This window comes from Triticum aestivum, chromosome 5D (genome assembly GCF_018294505.1).
Source record: "Triticum aestivum cultivar Chinese Spring chromosome 5D, IWGSC CS RefSeq v2.1, whole genome shotgun sequence".
Taxonomy (NCBI): Eukaryota; Viridiplantae; Streptophyta; class Magnoliopsida; order Poales; family Poaceae; genus Triticum; species Triticum aestivum.
In genome coordinates, this window is record NC_057808.1 from 340,176,950 (window position 1) to 340,201,067 (window position 24,118).

Sequence of the window (24,118 nt, forward strand, 5' to 3'; positions counted from 1 at the left end):
AAAAAATTCTGCAACATAATCTATGTTGCAAAAGTTAGGATGCCCGTCAACCGCTTGATGGCGCTAGATCTGCGGCTATAGACCCGGCTGATCTACGTGTAGCACCCCCATTTAAAAATGTTAAATGTATATAGAAACAAAGTTGACCATGTATTAAAAAATGTTAAACTTGTATTTTAAATATATTAATACAACTTTTGAAAAATAAAAATATTAAATATGTATAGGAAAAATGTTGACATGTATTAAAAATATTAATTTGATATTTAAAAAAATGTTAATCAAGCCTTTAAAAAATATTGAACGTGTGTTACATCCTCACCGACGACATCCGAGTGTCATTGATAGAAACCAGTCGTGAAACCGTCCACGCCCGGGGCCTTGGACGGTGCCATATCGAAAAGTGCCTTCCTTACTTCTTTAGCCACAAAGTCCTTCTCAATGAACTCATTCATGGCTTTGGATACACGAGGTTGCACACATTCCAGCAACTCTTCCATTGGGCTATACCTTGGGATTGGTACAATGCCTGGTTAAAGTTTGGTATTTCATGTTTTATCTCCCCTGGGTCGCTGCATATCTGCCCATTAGCTCTCTCCAGAGACGTTATGCGGTTCATGCGCTTACGATGAGTTGCCTAGGCCTGGAAATATCCAGTGTTGTGGTCACCCTCCTTAAGCCATGTCACGCGGGATCGTTGCTTAAGCATATTTCCTCCTGCCGATGGGCTTCTCGCAACTGTGATTCACCCGCTTTCTCTCCCTCCATTGGTCCGAATCCTAACGAGGTACTTCTTAGACGGTCTAAGACGTTGTTGAAGCTTGCGTACTTTCCTCGCTAAATTTCCAAATTCCCATTGTCCCCAGGACCCAAGTCATTCTAGACCACCGAGAGAGTGTCGACAAATCCTTGTAGTCCACCTTGTCCAGCTCCTATCCGCCACATTCTCCTTACCATGTCATCATAGTCAGGATGAGATTGCCATACATTTTCGTACCGGAAGGTCGCTGTGCACGTGACCATCCCGACGCCATTGTGGCCTTTAATTCCGCAAGTACAAAGCAATGATCAGATTCCACACTGCTAATGTGCTTGACACTTGAGAATTTGAACAAATCTAGAAACCTTTGGTTGACAAGAGCTCGATTCAATCTAGCCTTGACGTTCTTGTCTCCTTGTTGTTTATTATTATCCCATGTGAAAGGGACTCCCCGCCATCCAACTCCTGGAGTGCACAGTCTGATATCACTTCCCGAAAAGCTCGCATTTGTCCTTCCGGCTTTGGGTTAACCCCAAACTGCTCATTCTCCTGAAGTATTTCATTGAAATCTTCCATACATATCCATGCTTCATGAGGGACAGAAAATAAAGTTCGCATAAAACGCCAACTATGGTGTCTATTTTTCACCTGTGGCTCACCATAGAAGCCCGTGAAACGCCAAGTTTTATTTTCTTGTCTCACAGTTACATCAATATGGGAAGTTGTTGAGGATATAACCATTAGAGTCACCCGCCCAGGAGGGGCCGGGTTACGTCATAATGATCATCACATGAAGCCCAGTACCAAGCTTGAGGATGATGGATCAATAATGGGCTTAAGACCCGGAGGCGGCTTAAGGCCCGTAGTGATAACCCGCCGTTATGGCAAGACTTTTAATGTAAGGCAAGAGTAGTTAAGAGTCCGAGCCGGATACTGTTATAAGCCGGCCGGGACTCTGAGAGCCGCAGGGCGTCAACCTCTCTATATAAAGGGATGACCCGGCGGCGGTTCAGGACGAGAGACAACAGATCGAGAGCCAGGCATAGCGATTAAGCTCCCTGGTCATCGAAACCCTAAGTAATACCACCTCAACTGGACGTAGGCTTTTACCTTCATCTTAAGGGGCCGAACCAGTATAACCCTCGTGTTCCTTGACCCGCTTAACCCCTTTAAGCTTCCTAGCTGCGATGGCTCCACGACTAAGTCCTTGCATGAGGACATCTGCCGTGACAATTCCACGACAGTTGGCGCCCACCGTGGGGCCAGCGCACGGTGGATTTGAGTTCTTGAAGGGCAGCTTCGAAGGGCTCAAGGGATACGCTGTGGGCCGGATGACCAAGAGTCGTCGCGGCAAGCTCTACATCGACGATGCAAACTGGGGCCCCGATGCCGGCTCAATTGAGTACGGGTACCGGGTCCCCTTCGGCGGAATCCATGTCTTTATTGGCAAGATTGGCGAGCCGGGCCTTGAGCCGGACCTCTGCGCCGATCTCATCGAGACGGCTCAGCGTGCACGACCCGCCCGGACTCTGCCTGCCTTGAAGCATGCTTTCGTAGGATGCATCCATGGAGGACTCTCTGAAAGATCTGGATCTGGCGAGGAGACGGCCGCTCGCTCTGACGGTGAGTCATCCACAGAGGAGACCGACTCGTTATACCAACTTCAAGATGACAGGCTCAGGGGTTGTTCCGATGGCGACAGTATTCCGGACCCCTTTGAGCCGCCGAGCCGGGTTGGAATCTTCATGGCTAGCGCACAGCCTGTTCAAAACCCCGCCGCAGGGGCAGGAAGCCCTGTGCCCTCGCCGGCTCAGGTGCTGATGGACCTCACAGACAAGATGACGGCCCTGTTAACCGCTACGGTCGCCCCAGCGGATCAGGCTCAGCATGACGCGGAGGTGGCACAGTTAAAGTTGGATTTAGCAAAGGCCAAGGAGGATCTGGCGGCGGAGGGGATCAGGATGGCTGCAGAGAGGGCGGCTCTCGACGCCCAGACTCGGCTGATTCAGGCACAGTCTTTCCGGCTCACGATGGATCAGAACGCGTCCAATGAGGTCATGAGAAGGAGGAATCAAAAGGCCCAATCTCGACTCCCTCCGGTTTACGATCCGCGAAACCTCTTCAACACGCCTGGTGCAGGGCCCAGTAACCCGCCAGAGATCACGACGCCCGGGGTTGGAACGTCAATTCAGCCCCAAGTGATGGGGCCTCCCCGGGTGAACGCTGCCCCGCCTCAGTACGTGCCAATACCGCCGGGTCATTACGCTAACCCATTGGAAAACATGGTCGCCGCGGCGGCACGCCTGGCGGCTCTCCCAATCGACGGTGACTCTCCGACGGCGGTTGAAACCCGCCGGGTCAGAGAACTCCTTCACACGGCTCTGGCGCAGCAGGAGGCATATTCATATAGCCGGGACAGGATTCATTCAACCCCTCGTCCAGGCCGGAGCCCTAGTTATAGCAGACACATGGTCTCAGCGACCGGCTCTAGCAATGTCCGACGCCGTGACTTGCCTCCGGGCCACGGCCCGGCTCATAATGGAGCTTTTAACGCGGTAGACCAAGACAGAGCACGACAAGAGGCGGAGCAGGCGGCTCAATTAACGGCTTACCAGCCACTCCCGGCTTATCCGACGGCTTCCATCGACGCGGGTATACCTACAAGGACTGGAGGTGTTCCTTGTCTGGTGCCGGCTCTCCGTAATGAACGTCTGCCCAAGGATTTCAAAGGGCCTAGGAAGGTACCTAATTACACGGCTGATTTACAACCCGGAGCATGGATCGAGAGTTACGAGATGGCTATGAAGTTGCTGGAGGTTAGTGAAGCGGCAATGGCCAAGTACTTCACCATGATGTTAGATGGGACTGCCCGCACTTGGTTGAAAGGACTGCCACCGAACTCTATCGGGTCTTGGGCTGAGTTAAAAGCCCGGTTCATTCAAAACTTCAAAGATACTTGTAGGCAATCTATGTCAATTGTGGATTTGACTAATTGCAAGCAGCAAGTGAAGGAAATATGCCCTAGAGGCAATAATAAAGTTATTATTTATTTCCTTTTATCATGATAAATGTTTATTATTCATGCTAGAATTGTATTAACCGGAAACATAATACATGTGTGAATATATAGACAAACAGAGTGTCACTAGTATGCCTCTACTTGACTAGCTCGTTAATCAAAGATGGTTATGTTTCCTAGCCATAGACATAAGTTGTCATTTGATTAACGAGATCACCTCATTAGGAGAATGACGTGATTGACTTGACCCATTCCGTTAGCTTAGCACTCGATCGTTTAGTATGTTGCTATTGCTTTCTTCATGACTTATACATGTTCCTATGACTATGAGATTATGCAACTCCCGTTTACCGGAGGAACACTTTGTGTGCTACCAAACGTCACAACGTAAATGGGTGATTATAAAGGTGCTCTACAGGTGTCTCCAAAGGTACTTGTTGGGTTGGCGTATTTCGAGATTAGGATTTGTCACTCCAATTATCGGAGAGGTATCTCTAGGCCCACTCAGTAATGCACATCACTATAAGCCTTGCAAGCATTATGACTAATGAGTTAGTTGCGGGATGATGTGTTATGGAACGAGTAAAGAGACTTGCCGGTAACGAGATTGAACTAGGTATCGAGATACCGACGATCAAATCTCGGGCAAGTAACATACCGATGACAAAGGGAACAACGTATGTTGTTATGCGGTCTGACCGATAAAGATCTTCGTAGAATATGTGGGAGCCAATATGGGCATCCAGGTCCCGCTATTGGTTATTGACCGGAGACGTGTCTCGGTCATGTCTACATAGTTCTCGAACCCGTAGGGTCCGCACGCTTAACGTTACGATGATAGTTTTATTGAGTTTTGATGTACCGAAGGTGTTCGGAGTCCCGGATGAGATCGGGGATATGACGAGGAGTCTCGAAATGGTCGAGACGTAAAAATCGATATATTGGACGACTATATTCGGACTTCGGAAAGGTTCCGAGTGATTCGGGTATTTTTCGGAGTACCGGAGAGTTACGGGAATTCGTATTGGGCCTTAATGGGCCATACGGGAAAGGAGAGAAAGGCCTCAAAAGGTGGCCGCACCCCTCCCGTGGTCTGGTCCGAATTGGACTAGGGAAGGGGGGCGCACCCTTCCTTCTTTCTTTTTCCCCCTTCCCTTCTCCTACTCCCACAAGGAAAGGAGGAGTCCTACTCCCGGTGGGAGTAGGACTCCCCCCTATGGCGCGCCTCTCCCCTTGGCCGGCTGCCTCCCCCTTGCTCCTTTATATACGGGGGCAAGGGGCACCCCAGAGACACAACAATTGATCCTTGAGATCTCTTAGCCGTGTGCGGTGCCCCCCTCCACTATATTACACCTCGATAATACCGTTGCGGAGCTTAGGCGAAGCCCTGCGTCGGTGGAACATTATCATCGTCACCACGCCGTCGTGCTGACGAAACTCTCCCTCAACACTCGACTGGATCGGAGTTCGAGGGACGTCATCGAGCTGAACGTGTGTAGAACTCGGAGGTGCTGTACGTTCGGTACTTGATCGGTCGGATCGTGAAGACGTACGACTACATCAACCGCGTTGTGATAACGCTTCCGCTGTCGGTCTACAAGGGTACGTGGACAACACTCTTCCCTCTCGTTGCTATGCATCACCATGATCTTGCGTGTGCGTAGGAATTTTTTTGAAATTACTACGTTACCCAACAGCAGGAGGGTGAGTCTACAACCCATTGGGTTCGCCGGGTCAAGGAGATCATATATTCATCTGATAAGATGGATGCCGGCTCAGCAGTCTTAATGTTAGAGCAGAATTGTCGTTTTGCGTCCCTGAAGATGAAGCTCGGGCGGCTCAAGCGCGATTGCAATGATATGGGTACGCTGCTGGCGGCTCTGGTCAAGTACGCCGACTCTGATAGTACCAAGGATCCCGCGTCGGATGATGAAAGGACAGGGAAGGGAAAACGGAACGGCAATGGCAAGGGCCCCCAGCATAACCCGGCGAACCAAGGAGGTAACAAGCGTAAGGCTGATGGCAGTATGGAATTTGTGGCCAACACCAATTCACAGGGTAACAACCACCGGCGCAAGGGGAGACCACCCCCCCGAGCCGGCGGGTCAGGCCCGACGCTTGAACAATTGTTAAATGAGCCTTGCCCAAGGCATGGCTCTAGGGAAAAGCCGGCCACTCATCTATGGAAGGATTGCACAATCATGAAGGCCTTTAAGAATTCCAATGCTTTCAATGGCAACAATGGCCCGGGCGGCGGCTCAGGTGCCGGCGGCTTTCATGGCCCGGGTGGCGGTTCAAATTCCAATTCTCAGAATGTTCAAGGGGGCTTTAATCAGCAGTCCGGCCAGGGTCATCAGCAGCAGCAGGGGGGATACCAGACCAATCCAAAGCAGCTCAATGGTGGACAATATCATGTGTTTACCACCAGTCTGTGCAAGCGAGATCAGAAGCTTCATAAAAGGGTTGTGAATGCTGTTGAGCCGGCGGTTCCACGCTATTTAAGATGGTCTGAGCAGCCTATTGTGTGGAGTAGGGAAGATCATCCTCCCCGGGTTGATAATCCGGGTCACCTGGTGGCTCCTCAGGTGGGGGGATATAAATTCACTAAAGTGCTCATGGACGGAGGCAGCAGCATCAACATCCTCTATTATGAGACCTTCCGTCGTATGGGATTGATTGATAAGAACCTCAGCTAGTCCAATACTGTTTTCCATGGGGTGGTGCCTGGTAAGTCGGCATATCCAGTTGGTAAGATCGAGCTGGAAGTGGCTTTCGGAGATGAGTACAACTACAGGGCGGAAAAACTAACCTTTGAGGTGGTTAAGATAAGAAGTCCGTATCATGCTTTATTTGGGCGGCCGGCTTACGCCAAGTTCATGGCACGGCCGTGTTACGTGTACTTGCAGCTCAAGATGCCGGGTCACAACGGGACCATTATGGTTCATGGCAGCCGAAAGATAGCTTTGGAGTGTGAGGAAGGTGACGCGGCTTATGCAGAATCTGTTTGTGCAACAGAGGAGTTGAAGTTTTACAAGGACAATGTTGACCCGGCAGATATGACGTCTTTGAAAAAGCCCACCACGGAGCATGAGCCGGTAATGAAATTTAAGTCCGCTGATGAGACTAAACTTGTTGACTTTGTTCCAGGCGACTCATCTCAGCAGTTCAGCATCAGTGCCAATCTGGATCCGAAATAGGAAGGCGCGCTCATCGAGTTCATCCGTGAGAACAGGGACATCTTTGCATGGAAACCTTCTGACATGCCGGGTGTACCTAGAGAACTCGCTGAGCACACTCTCAATATTGATCTGAAGTTTAAGCCGGTCAGGCAATTCCTCCGGCGGTTCAATGAGGAGAGGCGGAAAGCCATTGGTGAGGAGGTAGCCCGGCTCTTGGCGGCCGGGTTTATTGTTGAAGTTTTTCATCCAGAATGGTTAGCTAACCCGGTACTCGTGCTCAAGAAGAACGGCACCTGGCGGATGTGTGTGGACTACATGGACTTAAACAAGGCTTGTCCGGCTGATCCTTTTGCTCTCCCCCGTATTGATCAAATTATTGATGCTACGGGGGGTTGTGAGCGCTTAAGTTTTTTGGATGCTTATTCTGGATACCATCAGATTAAAATGGCAGTTAAGGACCAGGAGAAGACGGCGTTCATCACCCCCTTTGGAGCCTTCTGTTATGTGTCTATGCCTTTTGGGCTCAAAAGTGCACAGGCGACTTACCAGCGTTGTGTGCAGAATTGTCTTCATAACCAGATTGGGCGCAACGTTCATGCCTATGTGGATGATATCGTGGTTAAGTCCAGTGAGAAGGAGACCTTGGTAGATGATCTTAGAGAAACCTTTGATAATCTCCGGGTTTACAAGATGATGCTTAACCCGGCCAAGTGTGTTTTTGGTGTTCCTGTAGGCAAGCTCTTGGGCTTTTTGGTTTCTCACAGGGGCATTGAAGCTAACCCGGAAAAAATCAAGGCAGTCACCTCTCTGGCTAAGCCGGCGTGCATAAACGACGTCCAGCGTCTGGCGGGTCGCATTGCTGCTTTGAGCCGGTTTATAAGCCGCTTGGGTGAAAAGGCCATGCCGCTGTACCAGATGATGAAGAAAACAGATGACTTTATTTGGAATGATGCTGCTGATGCTGCTTTTGAGGATTTGAAGAGACAGCTGGCTGAGCCCCCAGTCCTTGCTGCTCCTGTTGACAAGGAGCCCTTATTGCTGTATGTAGCCGCTAACACACGAGCCGTTAGTGTGGCTGTGGTGGTGGAGCGTAAGGAAACGGGTAAGGAGTATCCGGTTCAGCGGCCGGTTTACTACGTCAGCGAAGTACTCATTGAGTCCAAACAACGGTATCCACATTGGCAGAAGCTTGTTTATGGGGTATTCATGGCAAGCCGGAAGCTTAAGCATTATTTCCAGGGTCACCCTATCACTGTGGTTAGTTCTGCTCCCCTAGGAGATATCATCCAAAACAGAGAAGCCACAGGAAGAGTTGCTAAGTGGGCTATAGAACTTGGGCCTCATGGTCTGAAAGTACGTGCCACGCACTGCTATCAAGTCTCAAGCATTGGTGGATTTCATCAACGATTGGACAGAGCTGCAGGTGCCTGAAGAGAAACCGGACAATACATACTGGACTATTCACTTCGACGGGTCTAGGCAATTGGAGGGCTCGGGGGCTGGAGTTGTATTAACTTCCCCTCGAGGTGACAAGTTTTGCTATGTGCTACGGTTGATGTTTCCCTTGTACTAACAATGCGGCTGAGTACGAGGCCTTGCTCCATGGTCTTCGGATGGCTAAGGAGATGAGCTTGAGCCGGGTAAGGTGCTTTGGCGACTCAGATTTAGTGGCCCAACAAGTGTCAGGCAAGTGGGATTCCAAGGACCCTCTCATGGCGGCTTATCGCCGCGAAGTTGATGCCATTGCTGGACATTTTCAGGGTTACCAAGTAGAGCACATCGATCGCAGGAAGAACGAGGCGGCTGATGCATTAAGCCGGCTGGGCTCTCAGCGAAAGCCGGTGCCGCCTAATACTTTCTTGGACATTTTGCATAACCCTTCTGTTAAGTTGCCTACAGAGGAAGACTTGGCTGTTCCTGACCCGGAGGCACAGTTGGTGGCGGCTCTCCACATTACCCCAGACTGGACAGTACCATACTTGGCTTACATGACCCGGGGAGAATTGCCTGAGGATGAAACTTTGGCCAGACAAATAACCCGGCGGTCTAAGTCAATGATAATTATCAATGGCGAGCTGCATCGTCGCAGTGTCACTGGAACTTTCCAGCGTTGTGTTTCCCCTGAGGAAGGTCAAGAAATTTTACGTGAAATTCATGAGGGGGATTGTGGCCATCATGCCGGCTCAAAATCCCTTGTGGCCAAGGCTTTTCGTCATGGTTTTTATTGGCTGACGGCTCATGCTGATGCAGAGGACTTGGTCAGTAAATGTGACGGTTGTCAGAGGTTCTCGCGACGGGCTCATGTGCCGGCTCAAGAATTGAGGATGATTCCAATTACTTGGCCATTTGCGGTCTGGGGGCTTGATATGGTTGGGCCTTTTAAAAGATCCAAGGATAAGAAGACCCACCTCTTGGTGGCGGTCGACAAGTTCACAAAGTGGGTTGAAGCAGAGCCAGTTAGTAAGTGTGACGCAGCCACAGCGGTTCAGTTCATGAAAAGGGTGATATTTCGCTTTGGTTTTCCACACAGCATTATAACTGACAATGGTACCAATCTGTCTAAAGGCGCCATGGAGGAGTTTTGTCAACGAGAGCATATTCGACTTGATGTTTCATCAGTGGCTCACCCTCAATCCAATGGTCAAGCTGAGAGAGCTAATCAGGAGATCTTGAAGGGCATCAAGCCCCGGCTTTTGGTCCCTTTGCAACGGACGCCGGGTTGTTGGGTGGAGGAGTTACCCTCCGTGTTATGGAGCATCAATACTACTCCTAACAGGTCTACGGGTTACACGCCTTTCTTCATGGTTTATGGAGCGGAAGCGGTCCTCCCTAGCGACATCCGTCATGACTCGCCTCGAGTGGCGGCTTATGTTGAGGCGGATAATGAGCGGGCGCGCCAAGATGCTCTTGACTTGTTGGACGAACAGCGTGATGTGGCAGCAGCTCGCTCGGCGATTTACCAACAAGACCTGCGCCGCTATCACAGCCGCCGGGTTAAGTCCAGGGTCTTCCAGGAAGGTGATCTGGTGCTCCGGCTCATCCAAGATCAAACAGATGCACACAAGTTATCCCCGCCTTGGGAAGGGCCCTTTGTGGTCAGCAAGAACTTGTACAACGGGTCATACTACCTTATCGATGTTCGGGAGCACAAAGATTCACGTAAGTCGGAGGAAGAGACCCGTCGGCCGTGGAACATAGCTCAGCTTCGGCCTTATTACACTTGAGCCACCGGCTCTCATAATGTACATATTTCTATAGCCATGTATATATTATGATAAATAATAAAGCAGGACCTCTGTCCTTTTCTCCTCCAAAGGTAAATGTGTTATTTCCATTACAACATTACATGGTCACTTGGAGGTGGATCCGGCTTACGATCGTATTCGAATCTAGCCGTTAACAATATGATCACCTGGGGGCTTCCTGTTCAAACATAGGTCGTATTCGAACCAAAGAGAACATAGCTGTCGATACCCACTTGATTGGCAAATTGCCGAGCTCATTGGGGAGTTTTTCTTGATCATATTTGAATCATGGCTCAACCCCCTTTGGGAACCGACGTGGATCGTATTCGAATCAGCGTCGTTAAACAACTCTTAAGGTCATTTGGGGGCTTCCTGTTCAAACATGGGTCGTATCCGAACCCAAGAGAACATAGCTGTCGGTACCCTCTTGATAGGCAACGCCAAAGCCACTGGGGGCTATATGATCGCATTCGAATCTTAAGCTTAACCCCTTTGGGACGGTTCTCTGGTCGTATTCGAACCAGAAGCCCCTAAGTTTTGATCTTTTGGTTTGCAACAAGTTCTTTTGATCATATCAACAGTGTGCAAGGGCGGTTCTTACTCCGCCGGCTTAACTTTGATTAATAATGTTGATAGCACACAATAGGCATTATAGGTGCTGATGAACCGGAGTTGCGTTCTCAACCTCATTATTTGGGTTACATAAGCCGGAGGTGTACTTGCAAGGCTTGCAGGTATGCTATTGTGGTTATCCCGAAGATATGATTGAGAGCCGGTCTTTTATGACCTTGGTTTATATTCCGGGTTATATGTAAGATATATGACTCTCCATGCGGTAAGCCGTCTAGAGACTTGTGATTTATTTTTCTATGCAGAATAATTAAAGACAGTTCTTCAAGCTTAAGGAAAGTAAATGATCAAACATAATCCGGAGGAACATGAAAGAGCAGCTTCAACGGAGTTAAGCGCTGCACACGTGCACGATGGCACGACAAAATTAACTGTTTTTCCTACTCTATTACAGGACTCCCCGAGTCCAAAAGGTGAGGCATTGTTTATAAGGCGTAACCATGAGCTGCCTAAGTAGTCAAGGTGCTTGTTGGGTTGAAGCTTCCGGCTCATCCCTCTCCGCTCCTCCGGCTGTTTCCATGACCTGGAAGGTTGATGATTTCCAGTCAATGCCGCTCAAAGCTTCAAATTGAGCCTCATCATCAATTAACCCGGCCGGGTCAACTTCTGGGGCGAAGGTATGCTTACGAGTCGGAGGGATCAGGCTGACTGCTTCATAGCGTGGAGTTGGGATCCTCTGATTCTCCGCGTCATAGCCCGGCTGATACTTGGTAAGGTCTGTGTCATTCCCAATCAAGGTGGCCACCGGGCGAACGCTCTTCACACAGGCGGCAAAGTCTTTCTGGTCAAAGGGGGTGCCGTCTTCCTTCAGGCTGGGATATCCAAGAGCGATGTCGGCCGGGTCTAGCTCCGGTAGAAACGCCTTGGCCCGGCTCAGAGCAGCTATGGCTCCGGCTCTTGCAGAAGCCCGTCTCAGCTCTTGGAAGCGCTGAGGAAGTACGGCAAGCCGCCTGAGTACATCTGCCAGGTGAGTGGGAACTTCATTGGACAGAGCCACAACGGCTAAAGCACGTTGTGACCCGGTGTAAAGTTGCTCCACCAAAGTGTAAACCGCCTTCAGCTTGGTCAGCACGTTCTGGTTGAGGTTGGAACTCCTGGGACCTGCATTACAAAGTCAGGTGAGCTGATGGCAATGGTGGGACTTATCAGACGTAAATGATGTAAACTTGTTAAAAGCTTACAGAGTAACTTACCGAAGATTGCGGCGACCATCTGCGATACATGGCGTTTTAAGCCGGAGAGTTCGGCGGTTCTTTCAGTAAGAGCAGCCTCCGCTTGTTCAGCCCGGCTGAGCAGGGCAGTCTTCTCATCGGCCCAGGCTTTTCTTTCTGTTTCAAATTTTTTCTTCAGTTTTTCTTGTGCAGAGACACTGAACTCAAACTTGGCATTGGCCTTCTGGGTCTCCTTTTCCTGAGTCTTCAGGCGGGTCTTCAGATCAGAGATTTCCGACTCAAGTTTTTTGCAGGCAGCCTGTACAAGTTCCGGGTTACAGTTTGAGTGATTATCATGCAATATTAAAGTCCCAAGCACTTTGCAAGCAAAGACACTTGGCACTTGGGGGCTAATGTAGGCTGAGAAGCTTTATTTACAGTGCCGGTTCATGAAAATAAGTCCCAAGCACTCTGCAGGCAAAGGTGCTTGGCACTTGGGGGCTAATGGGCAAAGTTGCTCCATTACTTGATTAAAACATAAGGTAAAAGACCGGTTCACCTAGGCTGTTTAACCCGGCCCTTGAGTGTTACCAGGTAAGCCGGTATTAAGTCTACAACATATTCTGTCATAAGTAATAGACTTGGGGGCTAGTATGGTAAGGATGACTATGGAGTAAACAAGGGAATTATACCTCAGATTTTTGCTGTATCTGCTTCACCATGTCAATTTCCAGGTCCCGGCTGTTGTGCACTTGACCAATATAACCAGCAACAATATCTCCAATGCTCAAGTTAGTATAGTCAGTGATATCCATTCTGGCCCTGCGGCGCTCCAGCAGTTCTTCTTTAGCAGAGCATCTAGCCAGCACAGTGGGTCTTCCCGGCTCAACATATTCGGTCCGGGTAATCACCACATCCGGGTCATCGGCCGGTTGAGCTGGGCTGGGAATCTCCGGGTTGTCAGAACCCCCCATGGCTTGTTCTTCAGTTGGAGCGGTGGTTTCTGGAGCTGGTGCGGACGGCGGCTCAGAGGCAGAGGCGTTGGGTTCAGTCAAGACCGGCTCTTCGACCGGGTTACTTTTCTTTGCCCTCTTGCTGAGCTTTGCTTGTGCACTGAAAGTCAAAAGGTTAGTGCAAAAACATGAGTAAGATAAGCACAACATAAGCTGATCATCATTACCCGGGTGCGGTCTTGAAAGCCGGCAAGTTAGATTGCATGGAGTCCCCGGAGGAAGGTGAAGTTTCCTGATAGTTTGAATCAGAAGAATTGAGCGGTTGACGAGTGACGCCCGCCAAAGGATGAAAAGGATATAAGTTGGAGATAACCTCGGTCCGGCGCTTCCTTGATGCTTCAGGTAAGCCGGAGGAGAGGTCTACATCCTTGTTGGTCCGGGTGTGCCTTCGGCTCTCATGAATCTGTCGCTTCAAAAGAAATTGAGGATCTTGATAAGCTAAAGGATGTGAAAATCTTACTTTCCGGGTTACTCTTCGGACTTTCAGCCTTGGCAAGGGCTCCGAGTCGGAGGAAAGTATAGTTACCTCTTCAGTCACCGGGTTACTGGCTCCGGTGTCCTCCTGCTGATAATCAGTGTCAATAAGGTGGTTAAGAACAAAAAAAACAAAGAAGAGCACAAGAATCAAGGGCTACCTCTGACTCGGAGGAGTCATCCAGCTGAAGCAGGTCTGAGGCGCTAGGCTTACTCCCCTTCTTGCGGGGAGCGGCTCTCCTGGCGGCTTTTTTAGCCTTCCTGGCTTTTTTAGCAGCCTCATGGTCATACCTGACCTTCCAGAACTTATCATTAGCCTGAAAAATACAACAAAGGTTTCTTGAAGTTAAGACGAAAATTGTTAAAATGGAAAGTAAAGTGCTCAGATCAGTAGCTTACCGCCGGAGCCGGGTTAGCTTTGCAGAAGGGACTTAAGCCGGTCCTCCCGCAATCTGCTAAGCTCTCGTTCAGAAGGGACTTGGTCATGTCATCAATGACGTCTTCAGGTAAGTCGTTGGGGCTGTGCCGAAGAGGATCATCCTTCCGGCCCGTGTAATCACACATTAAGCCGGGGCGGCGGCTTAGAGGAATCACCCGCCAAGCAATCCAGACCCGGACCAGATCAACGCCGTTAAGGCCGTTTCCCAGAAGAGCTTTGATTTTGTTGATGGTGGGGATAAGTGGTTGACGCTCAGCTTGAGATAATTTGTCTGGCAGGGGGTGGTTTGACTCCAGACGCAGGGCGCGAAAGCCGGGCAGAGGGTTCTCATCAGCCGGAGAAGTATCCTGGCAGTAGAACCATGTCTGATTCCAGTCCTTTGGGTGGCTGGGCGGCTCAGCATAAGGAAAGAGACAATCCCTCCATCGTTGAATTGATATTCCGCCAAGTTCCAAGCTAGGCCCGTTGGCGCATTCATTCTGGCGGTTCAGGTAAAATAACTCCCTAAAGAGTAGCAGGCTGGGTTCCTCTCCAAGATATACCTCACAGAACACTTGAAAGTTACAAATGTTCGACACGGAATTGGGTCCAATGTCTTGAGGTCGCAGATCGAAAAAGTTCAGAACATCTCTGAAGAATTTTGAGCCAGGAGGAGCAAAGCCCCGGCTCATGTGGTCAGCAAATACAACAACCTCTCCGTCTTTTGGTTGAGGTCTCTCTTCGGACGGGTCAGGCGCACGGTAGGACATGACCTCCTTTTTGGGCAGGTAACCCGTTTTTACGAAGTCATCTAAGGTGCTTTCAGTAACGTTGGACCTCACCCAGTTGCACGTAATGGGTGCCTTGGGAGCCTTGGGCGGCATTGTGGAAAATGGAAGCCTATGACAAAGGAAAATTTCCGGTTCAAATTTAAGCCAGAGAAAAATTTCAGTTCAGTATTCAGGACGGCGGTTCATGAAGGGGCCTAATGATATATGACTAATTGTGTCAGGTTATTTAAGCCGCCGTGGGTATTATAGGCAATTTAAGTTATTTAACTCTATTATGAGTAAGCCGGAAATTTCACAAAGCATGGCTTCTTTTAAGCCGGCGATATGAGCCGCTATGGCTGACAGATGCAGTTTTTGTCTAAGAGTTGCATAAACAAGTTTCACAGATCGCAGGGATTATTTTGGATCAAATGGTCGTTTAGAAAGGAAAAATTTCTAGACCTAAAAACTGGCACAGAGAAGTTCATAAGTTCTAATGAGGTCTTTTTTGCAAGCAAGAGGGATCTGCTAGTATGGGAAATGAGTACGAAACCACTACCGCAGGAGTTCTATCCTACTTTCCGGATCAAAAGAAGCCGCGGTGGAAGAACTGCGAAGAACTCGAGATGAACTACGAAGAACAGGGGAGAACGACAGAACCCTAATGCGAATCTACTGTACGGAGTGGCAAGAACTTACTGGCGCTGATGAGCTGCGGAGGTTGCCGCCGTTTCTCTGGACCAGCTCAGGGTGATGCAGCGGCCAAGGTTGAGGAAGACAAGGGGCGCGGCGGCGGCGGCGGAGCTCGAGCTCTGGGCGTCAGAGGAAGAAGACGAGGGATCGAGAAGTGACGAAGGCCTATGGGCCGGGCCTATTTATAAGGGACGGCTCATAAATGGGTGCGAGAAATGAGGAGGCTGGAGACATGATTATCTTGCCGCAGAAACGCCTCGATTTTCGGGATGGTCTTTAAAGATAAGATCCGTTGAGATATAACAGAATAAAAAATGAATTTAATGGAAGATGACGTCATGGCGGGTTACCAAGAATCCAGAAGATGACATCACGGCGGGTTATAACCTTTGCACAAGCAGAAGCCGGAAGATTTTGAAGATTTTTGAAGATTGACATGAACCGGTTCAAATCAACCTGGGGCCTAATGTTGAGGATATAACCATTAGAGTCACCCGCCCAGGAGGGGCCGGGTTACGTCATAATGATCATCACGTGAAGCCCAGTACCAAGCTTGAGGATGGTGGATCAATAATGGGCTTAAGACCCGGAGGCGGCTTAAGGCCCGTAGTGATAACCCGCCGTTATGGCAAGACTTGTAATGTAAGGCAAGAGTAGTTAAGAGTCCGAGCCGGATACTGTTATAAGCCGGCCGGGACTCTGAGAGCCGCAGGGCGTCAACCTCTCTATATAAAGGGATGACCCGGCGGCGGTTCAGGACGAGAGACAACAGATCGAGAGCCAGGCATAGCGATTAAGCTCCCTGGTCATCGAAACCCTAAGTAATACCGCCTCAACTGGACGTAGGCTTTTACCTTCATCGTAAGGGGCCGAACCAGTATAACCCTCGTGTTCCTTGACCCGCTTAACCCCTTTAAGCTTCCTAGCTGCGATGGCTCCACGACTAAGTCCTTGCATGATGACATCTGCCGTGACAATTCCACGACAGAAGCACTATAATTTTTCAGAGTTACATTGATATCACTTGACCAAAAGAGACCAATACCTCCACTAAGCACGTCGCTATCGACGGCAAAACAGCCTGAAAAACCAAATGTGTTCTTCAGATCCTCAGCCCTCTTGCCCCTGATTTTCGTCTCCATGATAAATAGCAGGGCGGGCCCTTCTTGCTTCACAAGTTTGAGAAGCTCTCGAACTATCCAAGGGTTCCAAGCCCCCGGCAGTTCCAAGACAAGGTACTCATTGGCTCTGGCAGGGCTGACTCGCAGCCGCTGCCGGAGATTCAGATGATGAGGGGGGGCCTTCTTTTCCTTATGTTCCTTTTCAGGAAAGGCCTCCCCGAGGTTTCCCGTTTCTTGCTCTGTTACGGTGGTCGCCACCGCCTCGACGTCCTGTTCCGTATGTGCCTCCCCATGCTCAGTAATGGCTAGCGGTGTGGGAAGCACCTTCAATAGACTTAGAGTGGACTGAGACCCCCCTTTGCGCTTATTCTGCTGGTTATTCTTGACAAGGGAGTTAACCTCAGTTCCCTTCTGCTGCTTAGTACTCGACGAATGAGACTCTCTGTGAGTCTTGTTTCTCCTTCACCGTATGCTCCCCCAAGTTTGCTTTCTTCCTATCCTCTGTCGCCCGAAGGCTCGGTTTGAAGGATAGATCTCCCTTCTCATCGCGAGTCCCTGGCGTAGGGCAAAATAAGTCTGAATGTCCCAAACGGCCACAAGAGAAGCAGAAGTGCGGGATGTTTTCATATAGGATATCATAGCAGTCCGTGTTGTGCCTCTTGATCGACTCAATCAAGATCCATCTGTGTAGGGGCTTTTGCACTGCAATAGTTACTCAAACTCTAAGCAACCCCCCCCCCCCACGGGATCAATCTCCACCACGGTGGCCTGCTGATAAATTTGATTCGCAATAACCAGGCCCCATGTGTTGTTCTTCAGGTTGTAAGGGAGATTTATAACCCTAGCCCACACCGGCAACCGATCAAATTTGAGACGATAATCCAACATTTGGCATTGCCAACACTTGGCAAGCCAACAATTGGCAATATCAAAAGTTGCCAAAAATTGACAACTTCTTGTGAGGTTGGCAAGTAAACATGGTAACCAGCCAATTACTAGCCAATATTTGGCATTTGCCAAATGTTGGCATGCCAATTTTTGGCATCAAACCAATCATGCTCTGAGTTCCGATGGCTGCATGTGTGATTCAAAGTCCGCAAGGATCACTGTGTGTTTGCTGATGTGCCATGGAGATCCTTCCCAGATGCGATCCCGGTCTCTCTTAGATTCAAACTCCGCAACGAACATGTTCTCCCCCAATGGACGAAAAACCAAGCCCCTAGGGTTACCCCATGCTGGATGTAGGGCGTTGGAAATAGTCTGGATGTGGAATAGATTTCGTTACAGGACCTTGCCCGCCAGTAGCCACTTGGGTACTGCACCGTCGTCCGTGTCATCGATCACCAGAGGAGTCACCTCCTCTTCAAAGATGTCGAGCTTGCCGAGCGCTTCTTCCATCTGCGCCCGAGCCGAGCGCAATGAGAGAGCGCCGCTTCCTTGCTTCCCCTTGCCCGCACCTGATGTCGCCATTGTCGCCGGGAACACGTGCACACCCCGCCGATGATATTTGCGGGCGTCGTCAGAGTCGCCTAGCCCTAGTCGTCGCAAGGGTTTTAGGGTTTCGGGTGTATACACGGTACTAGGACAATATAGCCATCACACTAAGCTAATCAGTTACTTCCTGAACTTAATTCAGTCTATATAATTATAACCAAGCCTATGTACAAAGCTTAAATCTAACATTTTTAAGAAGTTGCTCCCCACTTCTACCTATTCTCTCGTCATGCACACTGTTCACATCAGCTTTTTGCCACATCATCTTTCAGTTTGCAAAATCAGCCAATCAGTCTTATTCCCCCTGCGGGTCATGCGTTGAATAAAAAAACTGTTTTTCCCCTCTGTTTTTTCCCTCTACCTACATCTGAAAAAGCCCATCTTCTCCACGAAAGTTTCTTGATTCCCCTGTGCCTCTTCACCTATCTCAGCGCCTTCTCCCTTTCCCGGATATTTATTCTTGAGGCCCCTACACCCCTTCCCACAACCTCGCGCTCTTCCTCTTCCATAGTTCCACCAAGATCAAACGCCTGACGTGAACAGCCATATGCCAGCCCGCAGATCTCTCCTTTTTGGATGGCGCGCGCAGATCTCTCCTTTTTTTGCAGCGCGCAGATCTCTCCCGTCGATGGTGGTTCGTACTTCACTGAAGAGTTTGTCGTTCCCTTTAGCCATCTCCGGCGATTCACCATGGAAGCCAATTCTGCTTGCCTAGCTCCGTACAAGATCTTCTTTCCCTCACAGGTAGGTGCAAGAATCTACTCAGTTTTTTTAGATGAACATGGTTCTACTCAGGTGAGACCGTGAGAGTACACCTTCCTGCAATAATATTTCTTCGATGCTTACTGTTAATAATCATCTCCATCTACCTGACATCTACCCATGTGCTTTATTCGTACTCATATTGAACGAGCCAGTTTTGGTGTTTTTGGTAGAGCAAGACTATAAGTTGATCATATCTTATTCATGGACACTTTGTTCTGTACCTTACAGGGTTGCTTATGCAATATTATTAATTTGGGAACTGATTTTAAGCTTAATTTAAATAGGTCAGGTTTTCTTACCTTTTTGCTCATCTGCTCATGCATCTATTTCTATGCAATTCAAAACATAGCGATTTTCTTGTTCGAGTATACTGGGTGCACACATGCCACAATTCAGTTTTGGTTCTTTAAATACTTCCCTTGATTTTCACACTGAATTATCTTATCTTCCTCACTGGCTTGCAGATAGCAAATTGGTAATTGTAAAAAAATAGGGATGAGGTAACTATATATTAACTGATTTTTTATGCTCTGTTTTCATACACTCATACATGATTGAATTTTCTTCTGACATGTGATGTTGTTTGCCAGATGTTTCTACTGAAGTATTTTCAGGCACCTATGCAGCTACAGGTTTATAATCCAGATTATGTATGTTTGATATGCTTCTTCAAAACTGTAATTTTCATTTTGCAAATTAATTACCAAATTAATCAGTAGCACAAGTAGTTCGATGCCAAAATCTGTCTGAGCACTTTTATACGTCTTTCTATGGAATTTTGACAGGATTAATATAAATACTTTTGCCTCTTGATAACTCTCTTGGATCATCACATTCGTTCTTAACTTCTTATGATGACCAATAACATATTACTCGCAGAAGTTTCTCATAGTACAAAACAATCTTGGATTACTACACCCCATGAAGGATCACTATGATAGTACCTTACATCCTCATAGTTCATGAGCTGGCCACAACTGCTATGAAAGAACCGTGGCATCTGATTTGTGTATTCCATGCATGGTATTGTTACGGGTGCTTAGGTAGTTGGTAGTTTCTACTCGCCAAAATTGAAAAGTATGATGTTCTGTACTCGGCCTGATGTTAGTAGAAAATAACAAGACATGCATTCTGAGGTCCTAATAATGTTTGTGACCCTTGAACCTAAATATTTTGCTTCCTCTTAAGATTTTCGGTGCGCATTATAGTTATTTCCTATAAATTCCCGCTGCAACGCGCAGGGTGTCATCTAGTTACATCAAATCAGACACCTTGAAAGAATGATATACATACATCTTGTGATATTCAGAAGACCATCTACCCCGTTCAGAACCGCATAAATTCCTGGCTACGCATGCACAACGTATCCCTGTTAATTTATACTCCGTGGATGCGTAGCTTGCTACCGCTAAGCTAGTCATCAATATCTTCGAATGTAGCGGTCGTCTCGCGGCCGAGGTACCGCTTGAGCCGGTCCAGGTCGTTCGCGGCGTCCAGCATAGACGGCCGCGTGGACGCGCTCTCCTGGGTGCAGAGAATGCCGAGCTCCAGCTGTTAGGTTGATCTCTCTCTCGTTCGAACCCAACGGGTCGAACGGCCCCTGACTCGCGCCCTGATCGAGGGCGCCCAACCAAACCATGGTTGGTGGGCCCCTGTGACCCGCGCTATATAAACAGAGGTGGGGGCCGGGGCACGACTTACGAGGTTCATCGCTGCCACAATCCCCACCTACAATTCCTACCGATCTAGGGTTAGCGCGGTGCTCACGGGAAGCTCCACCACCTCGCCCACTCTCCGCCATCGCCGTGCGCCCCAGCACCACGATGGCCTCCGGCTCGAGTTCATCCACTGCTGGAGAAGCTGGTTCACCGGATCTAATCCTACCCTACACGATCCCATGGATCTATCAATGGTATCAGACAGGTTGGGTATAGGATTTTTTTTCGGTTGAAATAGATCACAAAGAAAAAAGTTTCCCTCCACAAAGAACCCTAGAAGGGCAGCGAAAAGCAAACAAAAAAAATCCCAAAAGTTGACCGGAGTAGGGCCTCGGGCCTCGCCGGCAAAGAGCGCCGCCGCAAGGCCGCGCCTGTTCCTCTCGATCCCGTCGCGCATCGGCAAGCAGAGGCGACAGGAACGAAGAACATACCCCGAAAGGGGCAAAGAGCACAGCAGCCACGCCGTTCGACGCGGCGCGTTTCCGCTAAGGGAAACGCGTCACCGGCGAAGGGGAGGCAACGGCGCTACAGATCGTCGCCGGACGCACAGGGGAGCAGGGAACAGCTCCGTCGCGCCTCACTCGCCTCTCTCTGCCACTGGATTCGGTGGATGGGGAGAAGAGGATGGGAAAGGAAAAAGAAAACGGAGCCGCGGCGCGGCGCGGTGGATGTCGCCGTCGCCAGAGCCCTGGCGCAGCGCGGTGGCGTTCGACACCGTCGCCGGCGACCGGGGCGAAGCCCTCTTTTCCGCCGTCGCGCGGGACAGAGAAGGTGCGCGAGCGAGAGGAGAAAGGGGCTCGCGCGGCGCATAGGGAAGGGAAAGAGCAGAGGCTCGCGCGGCACGGCGGCGTACGTCGCCGTCGGCGGCTGGCCGGTGTCCAGAGAGAGCCGCGCGTGCGGGAGAGATGGTCGAGAGAGGAGAAGAAACGGAAATGAGCTAGGGTTTCGGCGGAGAGGCTGATTCGGGCTGGTTTTGTCCCAGTGAAAGCCGCGGATGGCCGTCGGATCATATCGAACGGTTGTGAAAGAAACCCTAATACAGACCGGGCCAAGTGGGCCGAAAGTGTAGGCGGGCGCAGCCGCGTGCTGGGCCGCGGCCAGCAGCCGCGGGCGCAGGCGCTGGGCCGAGGCTGCAGCTGCGGGCAGCCCAGGCCGAGTCGAGGTTTCTCTGTTATTTGTTTTTACAGAGCAGTTTTTTGATGAATTTTGTCCAGTTTTCTGGCAGATTCTAAATAGTTTTTCTTTGCAATTTTTCCAACAAAAATTTTGTTTAGAAAATAGAAAAGTAAACAAATATATATATATATATATATATATATATAGAAAAGTTTCTGAATATGAAAATAGAAAATTTTCAGAAAAAGAAAAGTTCATGAATTTTTTATTCATGTTTTTCCGCTGCGTAAATAATTAATGCTCTTTTACAAAGACAATAAAAGTTTAAATAGAATTATTTTTAAGAGCATGTTAAAGTGATTATTAAAACGAATATGATTATGTTATTTTTATGACCAACGTTGTTAATACCATGATCATGTTTTATTATTGAAATTTAAAGGTGCATTTATTTCTAATTTTTGCCCAACGGTAATATAGATTTAATTGCATAGACAATTATATGTTTAATTTGACCAACGTTAGATTAATGCATATGATTGTTCTACTAAGAGATGTTTTATTTGTTCCATCATGTCATAGAAACTTAATAAGTGTTTCTTGTTTGGACAAAGATAATTATGAATGTTATTTTGGACATGGCAAGTGTGCCATTTGGTTAAATAATGCTTATGTGGGTGATGCTTTACTACATGATGAGCTTTATTTGTTATCACTTCGTGAAAAAGTTTATTCCGTTTGCAATGTGAAAGAACATGTTTCCGCGTCGAATAAAGAACAAAAGAACAGAAAAAGAACATTCGACTCATCGAAATTATGGCACTGTCGCTTGGGCCATATTTCGAAGGGGAGAATAGAAAGATTAGTCAAAAGTGAAATTCTTCCTCCGTTAGAATTTTCAGACTTAGAACAATGCATAGACTGCGTTAAAGGAAAGTACGTAAAACAAATCAAAAAAGGTGCAATCCATAGCACAGGCACACTAAAAATCATTCACACTGATATTTGTGGACCATTTCCGGTGAAAAGTGTGGATGGATATGACTCGTTCATAACATTCACATATGATTACTCTCGCTATGGTTATATTTATCCAATCGAAGAAAGATCGGAAGCGTTGGATAAATTTAAAATATTCAAAGCTGAAGTTTGAAATCAGCACGATAAAAGAATAAAGATAGTAAGGTCCGACCGTGGGGGAGAGTACTACGGTCGACACACTCCATATGGCCAAGTCCCTGGACCTTTTGCGAAGTTCTTGCGGGAGACTGGCATAGTAGCCCAGTATTCAATGCCGGGCGAGCCTTAGCAAAATGGAGTAGCTGAAAGGCGCAACCGCACCCTTATGGATATGGTGCGCAGCATGATGAGTTATTCCAACTTGCCATTGGGATTATGGATGGAGGCGCTCAAAACTGCCATTCACATTCTCAATAGAGTACCAAGCAAGTCGGTGCCCAAAACACCGTACGAGCTATGGACAGGAAGGATGCCCTCCCTACAACACTTCAGGGTGTGGGGGTGCCCTGCTGAGGCCAAAATGTTTAATCCAAACATTGCAAAGTTAGATCCCAAAACAGTAAGTTGCCACTTCATTGGCTATCCAGACAGATCAAAAGGTTTTCGTTTCTACTGCCCTGACAGATATACAAAGTTTGTAGAAACGAGACATGCAGTCTTCTTAGAGGATGAAATGATGAGGGAGAGCTTGGTAGCTCGGAAAATTGATCTTGAGGAGAAGAGGGTGCATGCACCTAATCCGATGATTCAGGAGCCATTTTTCTCACTACCAGTTGCAACTCCACCCATGACAGCTATGGGGGAAGACCCGGAACCTGTCCGTCAGGAGCCGACTGAACCCGTTGTTGAGCATGAAAGGGAGGTGCAACAGCAAATTTTAGAAGATGTGCCAGAAGTTGAGGCACAAAATGTGCTAGAAACTGAGGCCCTTAGAAGGTCTACAAGATCAAGAAAGTCAGCTATTTCTACTGACTTTAAAGTTTATAACACAGAAATGCTTCATATGGAAAAAGATCCCACCTCATATGAAGAAGCCATGAGAAGCCCTCATTCATCGAAGTGGATGAAGGCAATGGAAGACGAGATGAAATCGATGAGTTCCAAAGATGTTTGGGACTTAGAGGAAATTCCCAAAGGAGCCAAAACAGTAGGCTGTAAATGGGTCTATAAAATTAAGTATGAGTCTAAAGGGAATATAGAAAAGTATAAAGCACGACTCGTGGCAAAAGGATTTACACAAAGAGAAGGGATAGATTACAATGAGACATTTTCTCCAGTCTCATGTAAGGATTCCTTCAGAATCATAATGGCATTAGTTGCTCATTTTGATTTAGAGTTACATCAAATGGATGTTAAGACGGCATTTCTGAATGGTGATTTAAAAGAAAAGGTCTACATGAAACAACCCAAGGGTTTTATCATGGAAGGCAAGGAAAATATGGGATGCCGCCTGAAGAAATCCATTTATGGATTAAGACAAGCCTTTCGGCAGTGGTATCTAAAGTTTAATCAAACGATTAAAAGTTTTGGAT

General features: G+C 48.4%; 1 long non-coding RNA gene across 1 annotated transcript; it reads left to right on the forward strand.

The window, feature by feature from the left end:
- Positions 1–18,387: 18,387 nt before the first annotated feature.
- On the forward strand, positions 18,388–19,889 carry LOC123121608 (uncharacterized). Its single transcript, XR_006459803.1, has 3 exons — positions 18,388–18,711; positions 19,197–19,232; positions 19,323–19,889. It is a non-coding gene; the product is annotated as an uncharacterized lncRNA (long non-coding RNA).
- Positions 19,890–24,118: the final 4,229 nt, after the last annotated feature.